Below are 20,967 nucleotides of genomic sequence, written 5' to 3' on the forward strand. Positions count from 1 at the left end.
AAAAATTTTCTCCAGGGTTACCATGGTCGAGTGTGGAAAAGCGTCCAAGAAGTAGCACTTAACCCAGCCAAGCTCGGCTGGATGAAGTGCCTGGACGTTTGGACTTTCGCTTTGAAAATTAAAAATTTTCTCCAGGTTGACTGAGGTTGAGTGGAAAAGAGTCCAAGAAGTAGCACCTTTCACGGCCAAGATTGGCTAGATGAAGCGCCTGGATGTTTGGCATTAAGTTTTGAATTCTTAAAAATTTTCTCCAGGGTTACCATGGTCGAGTGGAAAAGCGTCCAAGAAGTAGCACTTAACCCAGCCAAGATCGGCTGGATGAAGCGCCTAGATATCTGGACTCTGGTTTTGAAAATTAAAAAATTTTCTCCAGGGTGGCAGGGGTTGAGTGGAAAAGAGTCCAAGAAGTAGCACCTTTCACGGCCAAGATTGGCTAGATGAAGCGCCTGGATGCTTGGCATTAAGTTTTGAATTCTTAAAAATTTTCTCCAGGGTTACCATGGTCGAGTGGAAAAGCGTCCAAGAAGTAGCACTTAACCCAGCCAAGATCGGCTGGATGAAGTGCCTAGGTGTCTGGACTCAGGTTTTGAAAATTAAAAAATTTCCTCCAGGGTGGCAGGGGTTGAATGGAAAAGAGTCCAAGAAGTAGCACCTTTCACGGCCAAGATTGGCTAGATGAAGCGCCTGGATGTTTGGCATTAAGTTTTGAATTCTTAAAAATTTTCTCCAGGGTTACCATGGTCGAGTGGAAAAGTGTCAAAGAAGTAGCACTTAACCCAGCCAAGATCGGCTGGATGAAGTGCCTGGACGTTCTGGACTCAGGTTTTGAAAATTAAAAAATTTCCTCCAGGGTGGCAGGGGTTGAATGGAAAAGAGTCCAAGAAGTAGCACTTTTCACGGCCAAGATTGGCTAGATGAAGCGCCTGGATGTTTGGCATTAAGTTTTGAATTCTTAAAAATTTTCTCCAGGGTTACCATGGTCGAGTGGAAAAGCGTCAAGAAGTAGCACTTAACCCAGCCAAGATCGGCTGGATGAAGCGCCTAGATATCTGGACTCTGGTTTTGAAAATTAAAAATTTCCTCCAGGGTGGCAGTGGTTGAGTGGAAAATAGTCCAAGAAGTAGCACCTTTCACGGCCACGATTGGCTAGATGAAGCGCCTGGATGCTCTGCATTAAGCTTTGAATTCTTAAAAATTTTTCCAGGGTTACCATGGTAGAGTGGAAAAGTGTCCAAGAAGTAGCACTTAACCCAGCCAAGATCGGCTGGATGAAGTGCCTAGGTTTCTGGACTCAGGTTTTGAAAATTAAAAATTTTTCTCCAGGGTGGCAGGGGTTGAATGGAAAAGAGTCCAAGAAGTAGCACTATTCACGGCCAAGATTGGCTAGATGAAGCGCCTGGATGTTCGGCATTAAGTTTGGAATTCTTAAAAATTTTCTCCAGGGTTACCATGGTCGAGTGGAAAAGCGTCCAAGAAGTAGCACTTAACCCAGCCAAGATCGGCTGGATGAAGCGCCTAGATATCTGGACTCTGGTTTTGAAAATTAAAAATTTTCTCCAGGGTGGCAGGGGTTGAGTGGAAAAGAGTCCAAGAAGTAGCACCTTTCACGGCAAGATTGGCTAGATGAAGCGCCTGGATGCTTGGCATTAAGTTTTGAATTCTTAAAATTTTCTCCAGGGTTACCATGGTAGAGTGGAAAAGCGTCAAGAAGTAGCACTTAACCCAGCCAAGATCGGCTGGATGAAGTGCCTGGATGTTTGGACTTTCGCTTTGAAAATTAAAAATTTCCTCCAGAGTGGCAGTGGTTGAGTGGAAAAGAGTCCAAGAAGTAGCACCTTTCACAGCCAAGATTGGCTAGATGAAGCGCCTGGATGTTTGGCATTAAGTTTTGAATTTTTAAAAATTTCTCCAGGGTTACCATGGTCGAGTGGAAAAGCGTCCAAGAAGTAGCACTTAACCCAGCCAAGATCGCCTGGATGAAGCACCTGGACGTTTGGACTTTTGCTTTGAAATTTTAAAAACTTTCCCATGGTGGCAAGGGTTAAATGGAAAAGAGTCCAAGAAGTAGCACTTTTCACGGCCAAGATTGGCTAGATGAAGCGCCTGGATGTTTGGCATTAAGTTTTGAATTCTTAAAAATTTCTCCAGGGTGGCAGGGTTGAGTGGAAAAAGTCAAAGAAGTAGCACTTAACCCAGCCAAGATTGGCTGCATGAAGCGCCTGGATGTTTGGACTTTCGCTTTGAAAATTAAAAAATTTCCTCCAGGGTGGCAGGGGTTGGTTGAGTGGATAAGAGTCCAAGAAGTAGCACCTTTCACGGCCAAGATTGGCTAGATGAAGCGCCTGGATGTTTGGCATTAAGTTTTGAATTCTTAAAAATTTTCTCTAGGGTTACCATGGTCGAGTGGAAAAGCGTCCAAGAAGTAGCACTTAACCCAGCCAAGATCGGCTGGATGAAGCGCCTGGACGTTTGGACTTTCGCTTTGAAAATTAAAAAATTTCCTCCAGAGTGGCAGGGGTTGAGTGGAAAAGAGTCCAAGAAGTAGCACATTTCACGGCCAAGATTGGCTAGATGAAGCGCCTGGATGTTCGGCATTAAGTTTGAAATTCTTAAAAATTTTCTCCAGGGTTACCATGGTCGAGTGGAAAAGCGTCCAGAAGTAGCACTTAACCCAGCCAAGATCGGCTGGATGAAGTGCCTGGACGTTTGGACTTTCGCTTTGAAAATTAAAAATTTTCTCCAGGTTGGCTGAGGTTGAGTGGAAAGAGTCCAAGAAGTAGCACCTTTCACGGCCAAGATTGGCTAGATGAAGCGCCTGGATGTTTGGCATTAAGTTTTGAATTCTTAAAAATTTTCTCCAGGGTTACCATGGTCGAGTGGAAAAGCGTCCAGAAGTAGCACTTAACCCAGCCAAGATCGGCTGGATGAAGCGCCTAGATATCTGGACTCTGGTTTTGAAAATTAAAAAATTTTCTCCAGGGTGGCAGGGGTTGAGTGGAAAAGAGTCCAAGAAGTAGCACCTTTCACGGCCAAGATTGGCTAGATGAAGCGCCTGGATGTTTGGCATTAAGTTTTGAATTCTTAAAAATTTTCTCCAGGGTTACCATGGTAGAGTGGAAAAGCGTCCAAGAAGTAGCACTTAACCCAGCCAAGATCGGCTGGATGAAGTGCCTAGATGTCTGGACTCAGGTTTTGAAAATTAAAAATTTCCTCCAGGGTGGCAGGGGTTGAATGGAAAAGAGTCCAAGAAGTAGCACCTTTCACGGCCAAGATTGGCTAGATGAGCGCCTGGATGTTTGGCATTAAGTTTTGAATTCTTAAAAATTTTCTCTCAGGGTTACCATGGTCGAGTGGAAAAGTGTCAAGAAGTAGCACTTAACCCAGCCAAGATCGGCTGGATGAAGTGCCTGGATTTCTGGACTCAGGTTTTGAAAATTAAAAAATTTCCTCCAGGGTGGCAGGGGTTGAATGGAAAAGAGTCCAAGAAGTAGCACTATTCACGGCCAAGATTGGCTAGATAAAGCGCCTGGATGTTTGGCATTAAGTTTTGAATTCTTAAAAATTTTCTCCAGGGTTACCATGGTCGAGTGGAAAAGCGTCAAGAAGTAGCACTTAACCCAGCCAAGATCGGCTGGATGAAGCGCCTAGATATCTGGACTCTGGTTTTGAAAATTAAAAATTTCCTCCAGGGTGGCAGTGGTTGAGTGGAAAATAGTCCAAGAAGTAGCACCTTTCACGGCCAAGATTGGCTAGATGAAGCGCCTGGATGCTCTGGCATTAAGTTTTGAATTCTTAAAAATTTTTCCAGGGTTACCATGGTAGAGTGGAAAAGTGTCCAAGAAGTAGCACTTAACCCAGCCAAGATCGGCTGGATGAAGTGCCTAGGTGTCTGGACTCAGGTTTTGAAAATTAAAAATTTCCTCCAGGAGGCAGGGGTTGAATGGAAAAGAGTCCAAGAAGTAGCACTATTTCACGGCCAAGATTGGCTAGATGAAGCGCCTGGATGTTTGGCATTAAGTTTGGAATTCTTAAAAATTTTCTCCAGGGTTACCATGGTCGAGTGGAAAAGCGTCCAAGAAGTAGCACTTAACCCAGCCAAGATCGGCTGGATGAAGCGCCTAGATATCTGGACTCTGGTTTTGAAAATTAAAAATTTTCTCCAGGGTGGCAGGGGTTGAGTGGAAAAGAGTCCAAGAAGTAGCACCTTTCACGGCCAAGATTGGCTAGATGAAAGCGCCTGGATGTTTGGCATTAAGTTTTGAATTCTTAAAAATTTTCTCCAGGGTTACCATGGTAGAGTGGAAAAGCGTCAAGAAGTAGCACTTAACCCAGCCAAGATCGGCTGGATGAAGTGCCTGGACGTTTGGACTTTCGCTTTGAAAATTAAAAAATTTCCTCCAGGGTGGCAGGGGTTGAGTGGAAAAGAGTCCAAGAAGTAGCACCTTTCACAGCCAAGATTGGCTAGATGAAGCGCCTGGATGTTTGGCATTAAGTTTTGAATTCTTAAAAATTTTCTCCAGGGTTACCATGGTCGAGTGGAAAAGCGTCCAAGAAGTAGCACTTAACCCAGCCAAGATCGGCTGGATGAAGCGCCTGGACGTTTGGACTTTTGCTTTGAAAATTAAAAAATTTCCTCCAGGGTGGCAGGGGTTGAGTGGAAAAGAGTCCAAGAAGTAGCACCTTTCACGGCCAAGATTGGCTAGATGAAGCGCCTGGATGTTTGGCATTAAGTTTTGAATTCTTAAAAATTTTCTCCAGGGTTACCATGGTTGAGTGGAAAAGCGTCAAAGAAGTAGCACTTAACCCAGCCAAGATCGGCTGGATGAAGCGCCTGGATGTTTGGACTTTCGCTTTGAAAATTAAAAATTTCCTCCAGGGTGGCAGGGGTTGAGTGGAAAAGAGTCCAAGAAGTAGCACCTTTCACGGCCAAGATTGGCTAGATGAAGCGCCTGGATGTTTGGCATTAAGTTTTGAATTCTTAAAAATTTTCTCCAGGGTTACCATGGTCGAGTGGAAAAGCGTCCAAGAAGTAGCACTTAACCCAGCCAAGATCGGCTGGATGAAGCGCCTGGATATTTGGACTTTCGTTTTGAAAATTAAAAAATTTCTCCAGGGTGGCAGGGGTTGAGTGGAAAAGAGTCCAAGAAGTAGCACCTTTCACGGCCAAGATTGGCTAGATGAAGCGCCTGGATGTTTGGCATTAAGTTTTGAATTCTTAAAAATTTTCTCCAGGGTTACCATGGTCGAGTGGAAAAGCGTCCAAGAAGTAGCACTTAACCCAGCCAAGATCGGCTGGATGAAGTGCCTGGACGTTGGACTTTCGCTTTGAAAAAAATTAAAAAATTTCTCCAGGGTGGCAGGGGTTGAGTGGAAAAGAGTCCAAGAAGTAGCACCTTTCACGGCCAAGATTGGCTAGATGAAGCGCCTGGATGTTTGGCATTAAGTTTTGAATTCTTAAAAATTTTCTCCAGGGTTACCATGGTCGAGTGGAGAAGCGTCCAAGAAGTAGCACTTAACCCAGCCAACATCGGCTGGACGAACCACCTAGATATCTGGACTCTGTTTTTGAAAATTAAAAAAATTTCCTCCATTGTGGCAGGGGTTGAATGGAAAAGAGTCCAAGAAGTAGCACCTTTCACGGCCAAGATTGGCTAGATGAAGCGCCTGGATGTTTGGCATTAAGTTTTGAATTCTTAAAAATTTTCTCCAGGGTTACCATGGTAGAGTGGAAAAGCGTCAAAGTAGCACTTAACCCAGCCAAGATCGGCTGGATGAAGTGCCTGGAGGTTTCTGGACTCAGGTTTTGAAAATTAAAAAATTCTCTCCAGGGTGGCAGGGGTTAAATGGAAAAGAGTCCAAGAAGTAGCACCTTTCACGTCCAAGATTGGCTAAATGAAGCGCCTGGATGTTTGGCATTAAGTTTTGAATTCTTAAAAATTTTCTCCAGGGTTACCATGGTCGAGTGGAAAAGCGTCCAAGAAGTAGCACTTAACCCAGCCAAGATCGGCTGGATGAAGCGCCTGGATATCTGGACTCTGGTTTTGAAAATTAAAAATTTCCTCCAGGGTGGCAGTGGTTGAGTGGAAAATAGTCCAAGAAGTAGCACCTTTCACGGCCAAGATTGGCTAGATGAAGCGCCTGGATGCTCTGCATTAAGTTTTGAATTCTTAAAAATTTTTCAGGGTTACCATGGTCGAGTGGAAAAGTGTCCAAGAAGTAGCACTTAACCCAGCCAAGATCGGCTGGATGAAGTGCCTAGATGTCTGGACTCAGGTTTTGAAAATTAAAAAATTTCCTCCAGGGTGGCAGGGGTTGAATGGAAAAGAGTCCAAGAAGTAGCACTTTCACGGCCAAGATTGGCTAGATGAAGCGCCTGGATGTTTGGCATTAAGTTTGGAATTCTTAAAAATTTTCTCCAGGGTTACCATGGTCGAGTGGAAAAGCGTCAAGAAGTAGCACTTAACCCAGCCAAGATCGGCTGGATGAAGCGCCTGGATATCTGGACTCTGGTTTTGAAAATTAAAAAATTTTCTCCAGGGTGGCAGGGGTTGAGTGGAAAAGAGTCCAAGAAGTAGCACCTTTCACGGCCAAGATTGGCTAGATGAAAGCGCCTGGATGCTTGGCATTAAGTTTTGAATTCTTAAAATTTTTCCAGGGTTACCATGGTAGAGTGGAAAAGCGTCAAGAAGTAGCACTTAACCCAGCCAAGATCGGCTGGATGAAGTGCCTGGACGTTTGGCCTTTCGCTTTGAAAATTAAAAATTTCCTCCAGAGTGGCAGTGGTTGAGTGGTGGAAAGAGTCCAAGAAGTAGCACCTTTCACAGCCAAGATTGGCTAGATGAAGCTCCTGGATGCTTAGCATTAAGTTTTGAATTCTTAAAAATTTTCTCCAGGGTTACCATGGTTGAGGAGAAAATTGTCTGAAGAAATCAAACCTATTCCAGCCAAGATCGGCTAGATGAAGCGCCTGGATGGCTGGACTTAGGTTTTGAAAATTAAAAAATTTCCTCCAGGGTGGCAGTGGTTGAGTGGAAAATAGTCCAAGAAGTAGCACCTTTCACGGCCACGATTGGCTAGATGAAGCGCCTGGATGCTCTGCATTAAGTTTTGAATTCTTAAAAATTTTTCCAGGGTTACCATGGTAGAGTGGAAAAGTGTCAAGAAGTAGCACTTAACCCAGCCAAGATCGGCTGGATGAAGTGCCTAGGTGTCTGGACTCAGGTTTTGAAAATTAAAAAGTTTCCTCCAGGGAGGCAGGGGTTGAATGGAAAAGAGTCCAAGAAGTAGCACTATTCACGGCCAAGATTGGCTAGATGAAGCGCCTGGATGTTCGGCATTAAGTTTTGAATTCTTAAAAATTTTCTCCAGGGTTACCATGGTCGAGTGGAAAAGCGTCCAAGAAGTAGCACTTAACCCAGCCAAGATCGGCTGGATGAAGCGCCTAGATATCTGGACTCTGGTTTTGAAAATTAAAAATTTCCTCCAGGGTGGCAGGGGTTGAGTGGAAAAGAGTCCAAGAAGTAGCACCTTTCACGGCCAAGATTGGCTAGATGAAGCGCCTGGATGCTTGGCATTAAGTTTTGAATTCTTAAAAATTTTTCCAGGGTTACCATGGTAGAGTGGAAAAGCGTCCAAGAAGTAGCACTTAACCCAGCCAAGATCGGCTGGATGAAGTGCCTGGACGTTTGGACTTTCGCTTTGAAAATTAAAAAATTTCCTCCAGGGTGGCAGTGGTTGAGTGGAAAAGAGTCCAAGAAGTAGCACCTTTCACGGCCAAGATTGGCTAGATGAAGCGCCTGGATGCTTGGCATTAAGTTTTGAATTCTTAAAAATTTTCTCCAGGGTTACCATGGTTGAGGAGGAAATTGTCTGAGAAGTAGCACCTAACCCAGCCAAGATCGGCTGGATGAAGTGCCTGGATGTTTGGACTTTCGTTTTGAAAATTAAAAAATTTCCAGGGTGGCAGGGGTTGAGTGGAAAAGAGTCCAAGAAGTAGCACCTTTCACGGCCAAGATTGGCTAGATGAAGCGCCTGGATGTTTGGCATTAAGTTTTGAATTCTTAAAAATTTTCTCCAGGGTTACCATGGTAGAGTGGAAAAGCGTCAAGAAGTAGCACTTAACCCAGCCAAGATCGGCTGGATGAAGCGCCTGGATGTTTGGACTTCGCTTTGAAAATTAAAAATTTCCTCCAGGGTGGCAGTGGTTGAGTGGAAAAGTCCAAGAAGTAGCACCTTTCACGGCCAAGATTGGCTAGATGAAGCGCCTGGATGTTTGGCATTAAGTTTTGAATTTAAAAATTTTCTCCAGGGTTACCATGGTCGAGTGGAAAAGCGTCCAAGAAGTAGCACTTAACCCAGCCAAGATCGGCTGGATGAAGCGCCTGGATGTTTGGACTCAGGTTTTGAATTCTTAAAATTTTCTCTCCAGGGTTACCATGGTCGAGTGGAAAAGCGTCCAGAAGTAGCACTTTTCACGGCCAAGATCGATCTGAATGAAGCGCCTGGATATCTGGACTCAGGTTTGAAAATTAAAAATTTCCTCCAGGTGGCAGTGGTTGAGTGGAAAAGAGTCCAAGAAGTAGCACCTTTCACAGCCAAGATTGGCTAGATGAAGCGCCTGGATGTTTGGCATTAAGTTTTGAATTCTTAAAAATTTTCTCCAGGGTTACCATGGTAGAGTGGAAAAGCGTCAAGAAGTAGCACTTAACCCAGCCAAGATCGGCTGGATGAAGCGCCTAGATGTCTGGACTCAGGTTTTGAAAATTAAAAATTTCCTCCAGGGTGGCAGGGTTGAATGGAAAAGAGTCCAAGAAGTAGCACCTTTCACGGCCAAGATTGGCTAGATGAAGCGCCTGGATGTTTGGCATTAAGTTTTGAATTCTTAAAAATTTTCTCCAGGGTTACCATGGTCGGAGTGGAAAAGCGTCCAAGAAGTAGCACTTAACCCAGCCAAGATCGGCTGGATGAAGCGCCTAGAAATCTGGACTCAGGTTTTGAAAATTAAAAATTTCCTCCAGGGTGGCAGGGGTTGAATGGAAAAGAGTCCAAGAAGTAGCACCTTTCACGGCCAAGATTGGCTAGATGAAGCGCCTGGATGTTTGGCATTAAGTTTTGAATTCTTAAAAATTTTTCTCCAGGGTTACCATGGTCGAGTGGAAAAGCGTCAAGAAGTAGCACTTAACCCAGCCAAGATCGGCTGGATGAAGCGCCTGGATATCTGGGACTCAGGTTTTGAAAATTTTAAAATTTTCTCCAGGGTGGCAGGGGTTGAGTGGAAAAGAGTCCAAGAAGTAGCACTTTTCACGGCCAAGATTGGCTAGATGAAGCGCCTGGATGTTTGGCATTAAGTTTTGAATTTTTAAAAATTTTCTCCAGGGTTACCATGGTCGAGTGGAAAAGCGTCCAAGAAGTAGCACTTAACCCAGCCAAGATCGCCTGGATGAAGCGCCTGGACGTTTGGACTTTTGCTTTGAAAATTTTAAAATTTTTTCCAGGGTGGCAGGGGTTGAAATGGAAAAGAGTCCAAGAAGTAGCACCTTTCACGGCCAAGATTGGCTAGATGAAGCGCCTGGATGTTTGGCATTAAGTTTTGAATTCTTAAAAATTTTCTCCAGGGTTACCATGGTTGAGTGGAAAAAGTCAAAAGAAGTAGCACTTAACCCAGCCAAGATCGGCTGGATGAAGCGCCTGGACGTTTGGACTTTCGCTTTGAAAATTAAAAATTTCCTCAGGGTGGCAGGGGTTGAGTGGAAAGAGTCCAAGAAGTAGCACCTTTCACGGCCAAGATTGGCTAGATGATGAGCGCCTGGATGTTTGGCATTAAGTTTTGAATTCTTAAAAATTTTCTCTAGGGTTACCATGGTCGAGTGGAAAAGCGTCCAAGAAGTAGCACTTAACCCAGCCAAGATCGGCTGGATGAAGCGCCTGGACGTTTGGACTTTCGCTTTGAAAATTAAAAAATTTCCTCCAGGGTGGCAGGGGTTGAGTGGAAAAGAGTCCAAGAAGTAGCACATTTCACGGCCAAGATTGGCTAGATGAAGCGCCTGGATGTTTGGCATTAAGTTTTGAATTCTTAAAAATTTTCTCCAGGGTTACCATGGTCGAGTGGAAAAGCGTCAAGAAGTAGCACTTAACCCAGCCAAGATCGGCTGGATGAAGTGCCTGGACGTTTGGACTTTCGCTTTGAAAATTAAAAAATTTCCTCCAGGTTGACTGAGGTTGAGTGGAAAAGAGTCCAAGAAGTAGCACCTTTCACGGCCAAGATTGGCTAGATGAAGCGCCTGGATGTTTGGCATTAAGTTTTGAATTCTTAAAAATTTTCTCCAGGTTACCACCATGGTCGAGTGGAAAAGCGTCCAAGAAGTAGCACTTAACCCAGCCAAGATCGGCTGGATGAAGCGCCTAGATATCTGGACTCTGGTTTTGAAAATTAAAAAATTTCTCCAGGGTGGCAGGGGTTGAGTGGAAAAGAGTCCAAGAAGTAGCACCTTTCACGGCCAAGATTGGCTAGATGAAGCGCCTGGATGCTTGGCATTAAGTTTTGAATTCTTAAAAATTTTTCAGGGGTTACCATGGTAGAGTGGAAAAGCGTCAAGAAGTAGCACTTAACCCAGCCAAGATTGGCTGGATGAAGCGCCTAGATGTCTGGACTCAGGTTTTGAAAATTAAAAAATTTCCTCCAGGGTGGCAGGGGTTGAATGGAAAAGAGTCCAAGAAGTAGCACCTTTCACGGCCAAGATTGGCTAGATGAAGCGCCTGGATGTTTGGCATTAAGTTTTGAATTCTTAAAAATTTTCTCTAGGGTTACCATGGTCGAGTGGAAAAGTGTCCAAGAAGTAGCACTTAACCCAGCCAAGATCGGCTGGATGAAGTGCCTGGAGGTTTCTGGACTCAGGTTTTGAAAATTAAAAAATTTCTCCAGGGTGGCAGGGGTTGAATGGAAAAGAGTCCAAGAAGTAGCACCTTCACACGGCCAAGATTGGCTAGATGAAGCGCCTGGATGTTTGGCATTAAGTTTGGAATTCTTAAAAATTTTCTCCAGGGTTACCATGGTCGAGTGGAAAAGCGTCAAGAAGTAGCACTTAACCCAGCCAAGATCGGCTGGATGAAGCGCCTGATATCTGGACTCTGGTTTTGAAAATTAAAAAATTTCTCCAGGGTGGCAGTGGTTGAGTGGAAAATAGTCCAAGAAGTAGCACCTTTCACGGCCAAGATTGGCTAGATGAAGCGCCTGGATGCTCTGCATTAAGTTTTGAATTCTTAAAAATTTTCTCCAGGTTTACCATGGTAGAGTGGAAAAGTGTGTCAAGAAGTAGCACTTAACCCAGCCAAGATCGGCTGGATGAAGTGCCTAGGTTTCTGGACTCAGGTTTTGAAAATTAAAAAGTTTCCTCCAGTGAGGCAGGGGTTGAATGGAAAAGAGTCCAAGAAGTAGCACTATTCACGGCCAAGATTGGCTAGATGAAGCGCCTGGATGTTCGGCATTAAGTTTGGAATTCTTAAAAATTTTCTCCAGGGTTACCATGGTCGAGTGGAAAAGCGTCAAGAAGTAGCACTTAACCCAGCCAAGATCGGCTGGATGAAGCGCCTAGATATCTGGACTCTGGTTTTGAAAATTAAAAATTTTTCTCCAGGGTGGCAGGGGTTGAGTGGAAAAGAGTCCAAGAAGTAGCACCTTTCACGGCCAAGATTGGCTAGATAAAGCGCCTGGATGCTTGGCATTAAGTTTTGAATTCTTAAAATCTTTTCCAGGGTTACCATGGTAGAGTGGAAAAGCGTCCAAGAAGTAGCACTTAACCCAGCCAAGATCGGCTGGATGAAGAGCCTGGACGTTTGGACTTTCGCTTTGAAAATTAAAAAAATTTCCTCCAGAGTGGCAGTGGTTGAGTGGAAAAGAGTCCAAGAAGTAGCACCTTTCACAGCCAAGATTGGCTAGATGAAGCGCCTGGATGTTTGGCATTAAGTTTTGAATTTTTAAAAATTTTCTCCAGGGTTACCATGGTCGAGTGGAAAAGCGTCCAAGAAGTAGCACTTAACCCAGCCAAGATCGCCTGGATGAAGCGCCTGGACGTTTGGACTTTTGCTTTGAAAATTTTAAAAACTTTTTCCATGGTGGCAAAGGTTGAATGGAAAAGAGTCCAAGAAGTAGCACCTTTCACGGCCAAGATTGGCTAGATGAAGCGCCTGGATGTTTGGCATTAAGTTTTGAATTCTTAAAAATTTTCTCCAGGGTGGCATGGTTGAGTGGAAAAAAGTCAAAGAAGTAGCACTTAACCCAGCCAAGATTGGCTGCATGAAGCGCCTGGATGTTTGGACTTTCGCTTTTGAAAATTAAAAAATTCCTCCAGGGTGGCAGGGGTTGAGTGGAAAAGAGTCCAAGAAGTAGCACCTTTCACGGCCAAGATTGGCTAGATGAAGCGCCTGGATGTTTGGCATTAAGTTTTGAATTCTTAAAAATTTTCTCTAGGGTTACCATGGTCGAGTGGAAAAGCGTCCAAGAAGTAGCACTTAACCCAGCCAAGATCGGCTGGATGAAGCGCCTGGACGTTTGGACTTTCGCTTTGAAAATTAAAAAATTTCCTCCAGAGTGGCACTGGTTGAGTGGAAAAGAGTCCAATAAGTAGCACATTTCACGGCCAAGATTGGCTAGATGAAGCGCCTGGATGTTCGGCATTAAGTTTGGAATTCTTAAAAATTTTCTCCAGGGTTACCATGGTCGAGTGGAAAAGCGTCAAGAAGTAGCACTTAACCCAGCCAAGCTCGGCTGGATGAAGTGCCTGGACGTTTGGACTTTCGCTTTGAAAATTAAAAAATTTCTCTCCAGGTTGACTGAGGTTGAGTGGAAAAGAGTCCAAGAAGTAGCACCTTTCACGGCCAAGATTGGCTAGATGAAGCGCCTGGATGTTTGGCATTAAGTTTTGAATTCTTAAAAATTTTCTCCAGGGTTACCATGGTCGAGTGGAAAAGCGTCCAGAAGTAGCACTTAACCCAGCCAAGATCGGCTGGATGAAGCGCCTGGATATCTGGACTTAGGTTTTGAAAATTAAAAAATTTCCTCCAGGGTGGCAGTGGTTGAGTGGAAAATAGTCCAAGAAGTAGCACCTTTCACGGCCAAGATTGGCTAGATGAAGCGCCTGGATGCTTGGCATTAAGTTTTGAATTCTTAAAAATTTTCTCCAGGGTTACCATGGTAGAGTGGAAAAGTGTCAAGAAGTAGCACTTAACCCAGCCAAGATCGGCTGGATGAAGTGCCTGGGTGTCTGGACTCAGGTTTTGAAAATTAAAAAATTTCCTCCAGGGTGGCAGGGGTTGAATGGAAAAGAGTCCAAGAAGTAGCACCTTTCACGGCCAAGATTGGCTAGATGAAGCGCCTGGATGTTTGGCATTAAGTTTTGAATTCTTAAAAATTTTCTCCAGGGTTACCATGGTCGAGTGGAAAAGCGTCCAAGAAGTAGCACTTAACCCAGCCAAGATCGGCTGGATGAAGCGCCTAGATATCTGGACTCTGGTTTTGAAAATTAAAAAATTTCCTCCAGGGTGGCAGTGGTTGAGTGGAAAATAGTCCAAGAAGTAGCACCTTTCACGGCCACGATTGGCTAGATGAAGCGCCTGGATGCTTGGCATTAAGTTTTGAATTCTTAAAAATTTTCCAGGGTTACCATGGTAGAGTGGAAAAGTGTCAAGAAGTAGCACTTAACCCAGCCAAGATCGGCTGGATGAAGTGCCTAGGTGTCTGGACTCAGGTTTTGAAAATTAAAAAATTTCCTCCAGGGAGGCAGGGGTTGAATGGAAAAGAGTCCAAGAAGTAGCACTATTCACGGCCAAGATTGGCTAGATGAAGCGCCTGGATGTTTGGCATTAAGTTTTGAATTCTTAAAAATTTTCTCCAGGGTTACCATGGTCGAGTGGAAAAGCGTCAAGAAGTAGCACTTAACCCAGCCAAGATCGGCTGGATGAAGCGCCTGGATATCTGGACTCTGGTTTTGAAAATTAAAAATTTCCTCCAGGGTGGCAGTGGTTGAGTGGAAAATAGTCCAAGAAGTAGCACCTTTCACGGCCAAGATTGGCTAGATGAAGCGCCTGGATGCTCTGGCATTAAGTTTTGAATTCTTAAAAATTTTCCAGGGTTACCATGGTAGAGTGGAAAAGTGTCAAGAAGTAGCACTTAACCCAGCCAAGATCGGCTGGATGAAGTGCCTAGGTTTCTGGACTCAGGTTTTGAAAATTAAAAAATTTCCTCCAGGGTGGCAGGGGTTGAATGGAAAAGAGTCAAGAAGTAGCACTATTCACGGCCAAGATTGGCTAGATGAAGCGCCTGGATGTTTGGCATTAAGTTTGGAATTCTTAAAAATTTTCTCCAGGGTTACCATGGTCGAGTGGAAAAGCGTCCAAGAAGTAGCACTTAACCCAGCCAAGATCGGCTGGATGAAGCGCCTAGATATCTGGACTCTGGTTTTGAAAATTAAAAAATTTCTCCAGGGTGGCAGGGGTTGAGTGGAAAAGAGTCCAAGAAGTAGCACCTTTCACGGCCAAGATTGGCTAGATGAAGCGCCTGGATGTTTGGCATTAAGTTTTGAATTCTTAAAATTTTCTCCAGGGTTACCATGGTAGAGTGGAAAAGCGTCAAAGAAGTAGCACTTAACCCAGCCAAGATCGGCTGGATGAAGTGCCTGGACGTTTGGACTTTCGTTTTGAAAATTAAAAATTTCCTCCAGGGTGGCAGTGGTTGAGTGGAAAAGAGTCCAAGAAGTAGCACCTTTCACGGCCAAGATTGGCTAGATGAAGCGCCTGGATGTTTGGCATTAAGTTTTGAATTCTTAAAAATTTTCTCCAGGGTTACCATGGTCGAGTGGAAAAGCGTCCAAGAAGTAGCACTTAACCCAGCCAAGATCGGCTGGATGAAGCACCTGGACGTTTGGACTTTTGTTTTGAAAATTAAAAAATTTTTCCAGGGTGGCAGGGGTTGAATGGAAAAGAGTCCAAGAAGTAGCACCTTTCACGGCCAAGATTGGCTAGATGAAGCGCCTGGATGTTTGGCATTAAGTTTTGAATTCTTAAAAATTTTCTCCAGGGTTACCATGGTTGAGTGGAAAAGCGTCCAAGAAGTAGCACTTAACCCAGCCAAGATCGGCTGGATGAAGCGCCTGGATGTTTGGACTTTCGCTTTGAAAATTAAAAAATTTCCTCCAGGGTGGCAGGGGTTGAGTGGAAAGAGTCCAAGAAGTAGCACCTTTCACGGCCAAGATTGGCTAGATGAAGCGCCTGGATGTTTGGCATTAAGTTTTGAATTCTTAAAAATTTTCTCCAGGGTTACCATGGTCGAGTGGAAAAGCGTCCAAGAAGTAGCACTTAACCCAGCCAAGATCGGCTGGATGAAGCGCCTGGATGTTTGGACTTTCGCTTTGAAAATTAAAAAATTTCCTCCAGAGTGGCACTGGTTGAGTGGAAAAGAGTCCAAGAAGTAGCACCTTTCACGGCCAAGATTGGCTAGATGAAGCGCCTGGATGTTTGGCATTAAGTTTGGAATTCTTAAAAATTTTCTCCAGGGTTACCATGGTCGAGTGGAAAAAGCGTCCAAGAAGTAGCACTTAACCCAGCCAAGATCGGCTGGATGAAGTGCCTGGACGTTTGGACTTTCGCTTTGAAAATTAAAAAATTTTCTCCAGGTTGACTGAGGTTGAGTGGAAAAGAGTCCAAGAAGTAGCACCTTTCACGGCCAAGATTGGCTAGATGAAGCGCCTGGATGTTTGGCATTAAGTTTTGAATTCTTAAAAATTTTCTCCAGGGTTACCATGGTCGAGTGGAAAAGCGTCCAAGAAGTAGCACTTAACCCAGCCAAGATCGGCTGGATGAAGCGCCTAGATATCTGGACTCTGGTTTTGAAAATTAAAAAATTTTCTCCAGGGTGGCAGGGGTTGAGTGGAAAAGAGTCCAAGAAGTAGCACCTTTCACGGCCAAGATTGGCTAGATGAAGCGCCTGGATGCTTGGCATTAAGTTTTGAATTCTTAAAAATTTTTCCAGGGTTTACCATGGTAGAGTGGAAAAGCGTCCAAGAAGTAGCACTTAACCCAGCCAAGATCGGCTGGATGAAGTGCCTAGATGTCTGGACTCAGGTTTTGAAAATTAAAAATTTCCTCCAGGGTGGCAGGGGTTGAATGGAAAAGAGTCCAAGAAGTAGCACCTTTCACGGCCAAGATTGGCTAGATGAAGCGCCTGGATGTTTGGCATTAAGTTTTGAATTCTTAAAAATTTTCTCCAGGGTTACCATGGTCGAGTGGAAAAGCGTCAAGAAGTAGCACTTAACCCAGCCAAGATCGGCTGGATGAAGTGCCTGGATTTGGACTCAGGTTTTGAAAATTAAAAAATTTCCTCCAGGGTGGCAGGGGTTGAGTGGAAAAGAGTCCAAGAAGTAGCACTATTCACGGCCAAGATTGGCTAGATGAAGCGCCTGGATGTTTGGCATTAAGTTTGGAATTCTTAAAAATTTTCTCCAGGGTTACCATGGTCGAGTGGAAAAGCGTCAAGAAGTAGCACTTAACCCAGCCAAGATCGGCTGGATGAAGCGCCTAGATATCTGGACTCTGGTTTTGAAAATTAAAAAATTTCTCTCAGGGTGGCAGGGGTTGAGTGGAAAAGAGTCCAAGAAGTAGCACCTTTCACGGCCAAGATTGGCTAGATGAAGCGCCTGGATGCTTGGCATTAAGTTTTGAATTCTTAAAAATTTTCTCCAGGGTTACCATGGTAGAGTGGAAAAGTGTCAAGAAGTAGCACTTAACCCAGCCAAGATCGGCTGGATGAAGTGCCTAGGTTTCTGGACTCAGGTTTTGAAAATTAAAAAATTTTCCTCCAGGGTGGCAGGGGTTGAATGGAAAAGAGTCCAAGAAGTAGCACTATTCACGGCCAAGATTGGCTAGATGAAGCGCCTGGATGTTCGGCATTAAGTTTGGAATTCTTAAAAATTTTCTCCAGGGTTACCATGGTCGAGTGGAAAAGCGTCCAAGAAGTAGCACTTAACCCAGCCAAGATCGGCTGGATGAAGCGCCTAGATATCTGGACTCTGGTTTTGAAAATTAAAAAATTTTCTCCAGGGTGGCAGGGGTTGAGTGGAAAAGAGTCCAAGAAGTAGCACCTTTCACGGCCAAGATTGGCTAGATAAAGCGCCTGGATGCTTGGCATTAAGTTTTGAATTCTTAAAATCTTTTCCAGGGTTACCATGGTAGAGTGGAAAAGCGTCCAAGAAGTAGCACTTAACCCAGCCAAGATCGGCTGGATGAAGTGCCTGGACGTTTGGCCTTTCGCTTTGAAAATTAAAAAATTTCCTCCAGAGTGGCAGTGGTTGAGTGGAAAAGAGTCCAAGAAGTAGCACCTTTCACAGCCAAGATTGGCTAGATGAAGCTCCTGGATGTTTGGCCTTAAGTTTTGAATTTTTAAAAATTTTCTCCAGGGTTACCATGGTCGAGTGGAAAAGCGTCCAAGAAGTAGCACTTAACCCAGCCAAGATCGCCTGGATGAAGCACCTGGACGTTTGGACTTTTGCTTTGAAATTTTAAAAACTTTTTCCATGGTGGGAAGGGTTAAATGGAAAAGAGTCCAAGAAGTAGCACCTTTCACGGCCAAGATTGGTTAGATGAAGCGCCTGGATGTTTGGCATTAAGTTTTGAATTCTTAAAAATTTCCTCCAGGGTGGCAGGGGTTGAGTGGAAAAAGTCAAAGAAGTAGCACTTAACCCAGCCAAGATTGGCTGGATGAAGCGCCTGGATGTTTTGACTTTCGCTTTGAAAATTAAAAAAATTTCCTCCAGGGTGGCAGGGGTTGAGTGGAAAAGAGTCCAAGAAGTAGCACCTTTCACGGCCAAGATTGGCTAGATGAAGCGCCTGGATGTTTGGCATTAAGTTTTGAATTCTTAAAAATTTTCTCCAGGGTTACCATGGTCGAGTGGAAAAGCGTCAAGAAGTAGCACTTAACCCAGCCAAGATCGGCTGGATGAAGCGCCTGGACGTTTGGACTTTCGCTTTGAAAATTAAAAAATTTCCTCCAGAGTGGCAGGGGTTGAGTGGAAAAGAGTCCAAGAAGTAGCACATTTCACGGCCAAGATTGGCTAGATGAAGCGCCTGGATGTTCGGCATTAAGTTTGGAATTCTTAAAAATTTTCTCCAGGGTTACCATGGTCGAGTGGAAAAGCGTCCAAGAAGTAGCACTTAACCCAGCCAAGATCGGCTGGATGAAGTGCCTGGACGTTGGACTTTCGCTTTGAAAATTAAAAAATTTCCTCCAGGTTGGCAGAGGTTGAGTGGAAAAGAGTCCAAGAAGTAGCACTTTCACGGCCAAGATTGGCTAGATGAAGCGCCTGGATGTTTGGCATTAAGTTTTGAATTCTTAAAAATTTTCTCCAGGGTTACCATGGTCGAGTGGAAAAGCGTCCAAGAAGTAGCACTTAACCCAGCCAAGATCGGCTGGATGAAGCGCCTAGATATCTGGACTCTGGTTTTGAAAATTAAAAAATTTTTCTCCAGGGTGGCAGTGGTTGAGTGGAAAATAGTCCAAGAAGTAGCACCTTTCACGGCCAAGATTGGCTAGATGAAGCGCCTGGATGCTCTGCATTAAGTTTTGAATTCTTAAAAATTTTTCCAGGGTTACCATGGTAGAGTGGAAAAGTCTCAAGAAGTAGCACTTAACCCAGCCAAGATCGGCTGGATGAAGTGCCTAGGTTTCTGGACTCAGGTTTTGAAAATTAAAAAAATTTCCTCCAGGGTGGCAGGGGTTGAATGGAAAAGAGTCCAAGAAGTAGCACTATTCACGGCCAAGATTGGCTAGATGAAGCGCCTGGATGTTTGGCATTAAGTTTTGAATTCTTAAAAATTTTCTCCAGGGTTACCATGGTCGAGTGGAAAAGCGTCAAAGAAGTAGCACTTAACCCAGCCAAGATCGGCTGGATGAAGCGCCTAGATATCTGGACTCTGGTTTTGAAAATTAAAAATTTCCTCCAGGGTGGCAGTGGTTGAGTGGAAAATAGTCCAAGAAGTAGCACCTTTCACGGCCAAGATTGGCTAGATGAAGCGCCTGGATGCTCTGCATTAAGTTTTGAATTCTTAAAAATTTTCTCCAGGGTTACCATGGTAGAGTGGAAAAGTGTCAAGAAGTAGCACTTAACCCAGCCAAGATCGGCTGGATGAAGTGCCTAGATGTCTGGACTCAGGTTTTGAAAATTAAAAATTTTCTCCAGGGTGGCAGGGGTTGAATGGAAAAGAGTCCAAGAAGTAGCACTATTCACGGCCAAGATTGGCTAGATGAAGCGCCTGGATGTTCGGCATTAAGTTTGGAATTCTTAAAAATTTTCTCCAGGGTTACCATGGTCGAGTGGAAAAGCGTCCAAGAAGTAGCACTTAACCCAGCCAAGATCGGCTGGATGAAGCGCCTAGATATCTGGACTCTGGTTTTGAAAATTAAAAAATTTCCTCCAGGGTGGCAGTGGTTGAGTGGAAAATAGTCCAAGAAGTAGCACCTTTCACGGCCACGATTGGCTAGATGAAGCGCCTGGATGCTCTGCATTAAGTTTTGAATTCTTAAAAATTTTCTCCAGGGTTACCATGGTTGAGTGGAAAAGCGTCCAAGAAGTAGCACTTAACCCAGCCAAGATCGGCTGGATGAAGTGCCTGGATGTTTGGACTTTTCGCTTTGAAAATTAAAAAATTTCCTCCAGAGTGGCAGTGGTTGAGTGGAAAAGAGTCCAAGAAGTAGCACCTTTCACAGCCAAGATTGGCTAGATGAAGCTCCTGGATGCTTGGCATTAAGTTTTGAATTCTTAAAAATTTTCTCCAGAGGTTACCATGGTTGAGTTACCATGGTTGAGGAGGAAATTGTCTGAGAAATCAAACCTATTCCGGCCAAGATTGGCTAGATGAAGCGCCTGGATGTTTGGCATTAAGTTTTGAATTCTTAAAAATTTTCTCCAGGGTTACCATGGTCGAGTGGAAAAGCGTCCAAGAAGTAGCACTTAACCCAGCCAAGATCGGCTGGATGAAGCGCCTGGATATCTGGACTTAAGGTTTTGAAAATTAAAAAATTTTCTCCAGGGTGGCAGGGGTTGAGTGGAAAAGTCCAAGAAGTAGCACCTTTCACGGCCAAGATTGGCTAGATGAAGCGCCTGGATGCTTGGCATTAAGTTTTGAATTCTTAAAAATTTTTCCAGGGTTACCATGGTAGAGTGGAAAAGCGTCCAAGAAGTAGCACTTAACCCAGCCAAGATCGGCTGGATGAAGTGCCTAGATGTCTGGACTCAGGTTTTGAAAATTAAAAAATTTCCTCCAGAGTGGCACTGGTGAGTGGAAAAGAGTCCAAGAAGTAGCACATTTCACGGCCAAGATTGGCTAGATGAAACGCCTGGATGTTCGGCATTAAGTTTGGAATTCTTAAAAATTTTCTCCAGGGTTACCATGGTTGAGTGGAAAAGCGTCAAGAAGTAGTAGCACTTAACCCAGCCAAGATCGGCTGGATGAAGTGCCTGGACGTTTGGCCTTTCGCTTTGAAAATTAAAAAATTTCCTCCAGGTTGACTGAGGTTGAGTGGAAAAGAGTCCAAGAAGTAGCACCTTTCACGGCCAAGATTGGCTAGATGAAGCGCCTGGATGTTTGGCATTAAGTTTTGAATTCTTAAAAATTTTCTCCAGGGTTACCATGGTCGAGTGGAAAAGCGTCAAAGAAGTAGCACTTAACCCAGCCAAGATCGGCTGGATGAAGCGCCTAGATATCTGGACTCTGGTTTTGAAAATTAAAAAATTTTCTCCAGGGTGGCAGGGGTGAGTGGAAAAGAGTCCAAGAAGTAGCACCTTTCACGGCCAAGATTGGCTAGATGAAGCGCCTGGATGTTTGGCCTTAAGTTTTGAATTTTTAAAAATTTTCTCCAGGGTTACCATGGTCGAGTGGAAAAGCGTCAAGAAGTAGCACTTAACCCAGCCAAGATCGCCTGGA

This window comes from Puntigrus tetrazona, chromosome 4 (genome assembly GCF_018831695.1).
Source record: "Puntigrus tetrazona isolate hp1 chromosome 4, ASM1883169v1, whole genome shotgun sequence".
Taxonomy (NCBI): domain Eukaryota; kingdom Metazoa; phylum Chordata; class Actinopteri; order Cypriniformes; family Cyprinidae; genus Puntigrus; species Puntigrus tetrazona.